A 5,000-nucleotide genomic window follows, 5' to 3' on the forward strand; every position below is an offset into this window, starting at 1 on the left:
CCCCCTCTATCCCCTCCTTCGCTCTTATCTATCCCTTTCTCTCTCCATCTTTCCCTTTTCTTCCCTCTCTCTTTTTTCTTCTCTCCCTCTCTCCGTTTGTTCCCTCTCTATCCCCCTTTCTTCCCTCACTCTCTCCTTCTTCCCTCTTATCTTCCCTTCTTCCCTCCCTCTCTCTCCTTCTTCCCTCCCTCTCTCTCCTTCTTCCCTCTTATCTTCCCTTCTTCCCTCCCTCTCTCTCCTTCTTCCCTCCCTCTCTCTCCTTCTTCCCTCCCTCTCTCTCCTTCTTCCCTCCCTCTCTCTCCTTCTTCCCTCTTATCTTCCCTTCTTCCCTCCCTCTCTCTCCTTCTTCCCTCCCTCTCTCTCCTTCTTCCCTCCCTCTCTCTCCTTCTTCCCTCCCTATCTCTCCTTCTTCCCTCTTATCTTCCCTTCTTCTCTCCCTCTCTCCTTTCCTACCTTCCCTCTCCCCCTTTCTTCCCGCCCTCTCTCCCTTGACCCTTCGTCTCCATCCACCCTTTCTAATATTTCCCCTTCTCTCTGCGCCCCTTTGTCTTCCACCCTTTTTTTTCCTCTCTCAACCCTTGCCCTTCCTTGCCCCCCTCCCTTTACCCCCTCCCTTTACCCCCCCCCCCTTTCCCCAGGTTCATAAATACACGTGTAGGTTCCCGTATGTTAGGCGAGACGCTGAAGAAACCCGGTGATTCATGGGACGCATACGCACGCGCGCACACACACAGACACACACGCAAACACACACAGACACACACACAGGCACACACACAGACACACACACACACACACACACACACACACACACACACACACACAGAAGGAAAAGGGAGAGACAGTAGGAGAGGGAGAAGATAGTGGAAAGAGAGACAGGAAAGGAGAAATGGAAGAACTAGATAAAAACAAAAAAAAAACGGAATAAAGAGAAACAACGAAAGAAAGAAAAAAAAACAAGCAAACAAACAAAAAACATGTCCTACAAAAAGCCGGATGACACACACTGCATAGATGACAGAAATATTTATCATGAAAATAATGCCCTGTCGTTGTTTATAGGCCTACCGAGCTGTACGATTTTCCTCGCCTCGTAAAAGAGGAAAAACATCTATTATCCTGGAAGAAAGTCCTACATTTTATTACTCAATAATAATAAATAAATAAATAAAAATACATAACTACAACTATCATCTTTCATGTAAACCAAAAGAAAGGCAATAATAAATTGTATTGAAGGCGAGCGTTGAGATTGAGCGAAAAGTATTTCATTTATTTCATTTGTTGATGTTCATTTCTGTTTATTTTCGTTTACCTATGTCTTATATATGTTTTCGTTTCGAAAATCTGAAAAAAAGTTTTTTTTTTCTCTTTTACAATCTTATTTAAACCTAAAGCATGAATGGCAAAAATGATATCAAATTAACAAAAATATGAAAATCAAGGACATTCATATGTAGATATATATATATATATAACATATATCTGTGTGTGTGTGTGTGTGTGTGTGTGGTGTGTGTGTATGTGTGTGTGTGTGTGTCTGTGTGTGTCTGTGTGTGTGTGTGTCTGTGTGTATGTGTGTGTGTGTGTGTGTATGCATGTATATATACATATTTATATACATATATATACATATATATGTATATATACAGATATATCTATAGGTACATGAATTTACATAATATATATATTATATATACCTATATATATATACAAATGTATATATATACATATGTATATATATACATATATATACATACATATATACGTATATATTCATATATATATATATACACATATATATACAAATATATATATATATATATACATACACACACACACACATGTGTGTATGTTTGTATGTGTAAATATGTATGCATAAATAGAAGGCTATATGCAAATGAACTTATAAATATATATGAAAATAAAATATAGAAACACCCGTGTGTTTTTTTCCTCACACACCTTGACCCCCCCCCCCCCAAACACCACAACCCCCACCACCCACTCCAGCATGCAGGTGGAAGAAGGGAAGGGTGGAGTGGAGGGGGGAGGGAGGAAGGGCAGGGGGGAGGGAGGGAGGGGAGGAAGGAGGGAGGGAGGGAGGGAGGGAGGGTGGGGGAGGACTGAAGGCATGCCAGCAAGAGCAATGGACAATACAACCGCTGCAGTGGCATAGGGAGAGGGGGGGGGGGGCGGGAGGAGATGGGGCGAGAGTAGAAAATGACAGATGCAACAGCGGAGAGTGAGACAGCTCAGCGCTACGAAACAGCTGTGACAGTGGAGGGAGGGGGAGATGGGGAACGAGGGGAGGGAGGGAGGGAGGGGGAGATGGGGAAAGAGGGGAGGGAGGGAGGGAGGGGGAGATGGGGAAAGAGGGGAGGGAGGGAGGGAGGGAGGGAGAGAATGGGGCAGGGGGGAAGGAGGGAGGGGAGAAAAGAGGGCTAAGGAGGAGAACAGGAAGTAGGAGGGAGGAAGGCGAGAGGGAGAAGGAGGCAAGCAAGGGAGGGAGGTGGGGACGAGGGGCAGGCGTGGTGGTAGAAACAGCCGTTGTTTTTCAAGGGAGGCGAGGTAACAGCGGGACACGAAATCACAGCCGGCCACTTCTCTTCTTCTTCATATCCTCATCATTATTATTATATCATGATCCTCATTCTAAAACTTTTCTGCTAACGGAAATAAATGCTTACCAGAACCAGTGTTACTATTGCCACTGTTACCAATACCATCAGTTACCAACATCAGTGACGTCATCCTTCTTTTCTGATTAATTTTATTTGTTGTTATATTCATATTTGTATAATTTAACTTATTATAGTCACTATCAACTCTCACAAATACACACACACACACACACACACACACACACACACACACACGTGTATATATATATATATATATATATATATATATATATACATACCTGAAATATCGAGCGGAAAAAAAATTGTTTTGCATATGAACATCATAATCGTACATTTCCGCAATACATATATGATTTTAAAACACAATAGCAAAAGACAGCAGGTTCTGTCTCTTACCTTGATTCCTCAATAAGCCATGACAGTGTTTTCTTCTCCACAGAATTTGTATCATATTTCTTGAACCGAAAGTCCAACCCCTACATAAATATAAAATGCTAGTTGCGCGCATATACACACACGAAAAAAAAATATGCCTGATAATTTCGTTCACCAAAATGTTTTCATCTATCGAGTCGCAAATATTTCAACACGCGCTTATCGCATGGGTCGCCCGGAGCCCGTTTTCTATGGCGCGGAATCGGACGAAAATAAAAGAAAACTGGACGGTCTCAAAGAAAACGGGACACCTCTGTGGGGTCCGTAGCCCTACTGTGAGCGGCGGGAGGCGGGCTTGTTCCGTGGCCCGGCGGCTTTTTTTCTTCTTTTTCGACTTTTCGCATCCTTGCTTTTATTTGTATCTATAATGCGATTGTTTTGCATTTAGCGTGTTCGTATATGCTATGACTTGTCCGTGTATTTCTCTATTTTATAATTTTCCTGTCTCTGCTTTCGCATTCGCTTTCTGTACCTCCCATTTTTCTCTTTCTCTTCCCCCCCTTTTCTCTCTCTCAATCAATGGCCGCAAAACCATTTTCCTCTTAACCCATTCACTAAAAAAAGAAAAGAAATATATATATATATATAGCCCGCGCCCTCCTGGAAATAAATCTAGCCTGAGTTTTACGTCCCCCTCTTCAGCACATTTTCTCAAAAGATAGATGAAAGTTCGAGCAAATTTCCGAAACTCTCAAAAAAAATCAAAATCTCAAAACAAAAACAAAATAAACCCCTACAAAAATACAAACACAAAAAAACACACCAAAATATATCTTAAAAAAAATAAAAAATAAAAAAAATAAAAACAGCCCATTGAGTATAACACGAACGTAATGACACACTCGAACATACATCCAGCCTTTAAGTGTCTTCAGAGACCTAATAAATAAATCCATTGGTAAATAAATAACCGGAAGAATTAATCCGAGGATGAATATATATGGGAGCATTTACGTCACAGGAGACAATTAGTGTTAGATTTATAATGACAAACAGATTCCGGTTCACTGAATTAAATACAGCGTTAGAGGAGATTCTGATCAATATTATAATGAGGCAACCAAGTTTATGTTACTTCATTATGAATGGCGAGTGGCGGGGATATATATTTGCGAAAGGAGGAAATATTTATCATAAGAAGAGGTGAGAAAGAGAGAGAGACAAGAGAGAGAGAGAGAGAGAGAGAGAGAGAGAGAGAGAGAGAGAGAGAGAGCGAGAGAGCAAGAGCGAGAGAGAGAGAGAGAGAGAGAGAGAGAGAGAGAGAGAGAGAGAGAGAGAGAGAGAGAGAGCGAGCAAGAGAGAGCAGGAGAGAGCAAGAGCGAGAGAGCGAGAGAGAGAGAGAGAGAGAGAGAGAGAGAGAGAGAGAGAGCAAGAGAGAGCGAGATAGAGGGAGCGAGAGAGAGAGAGAGAGAGAGAGAGAGAGAGAGAGAGAGAGAGAGAGAGAGAGGGAGAGAGAGAGAGAGCAAGAGAGAGCAAGAGAAAGCAAGAGAGCAAGAGCGAGAGAGCGAGAGAGAAAGAAAGAAAGAGAGAGGGAGAGAGAGAGAGCGAGCAAGAGAGAGCAGGAGAGAGCAAGAGCGAGAGAGCGAGAGAGAGAGAGAGAGAGAGAGAGAGAGAGAGGGAGAGAGAGAGAGAGCAAGAGAGAGCAAGAGAGAGCAAGAGAGAGCAAGAGAGAGCAAGAGAGCAAGAGCGAGAGAGCGAGAGAGAAAGAAAGAAAGAGAGAGGGAGAGAGAGAGAGAGAGAGAGAGAGAGAGAGAGAGAGAGAGAGAGAGAGAGAGATTGAGAGAGAGAGAGAGCAAACAGCGAGAGAGAGAAAGAATGAAAAAAATAAAAAAATAAAGAAAAAATATATAACATTACATGTAAATGCATAATCGTATTTCGAACGATATCCAATATATTATTCTTTAAAAGTTGACAGTC

Source organism: Penaeus chinensis, chromosome 36, assembly GCF_019202785.1.
Source record: "Penaeus chinensis breed Huanghai No. 1 chromosome 36, ASM1920278v2, whole genome shotgun sequence".
In the NCBI taxonomy this organism is placed as follows: domain Eukaryota; kingdom Metazoa; phylum Arthropoda; class Malacostraca; order Decapoda; family Penaeidae; genus Penaeus; species Penaeus chinensis.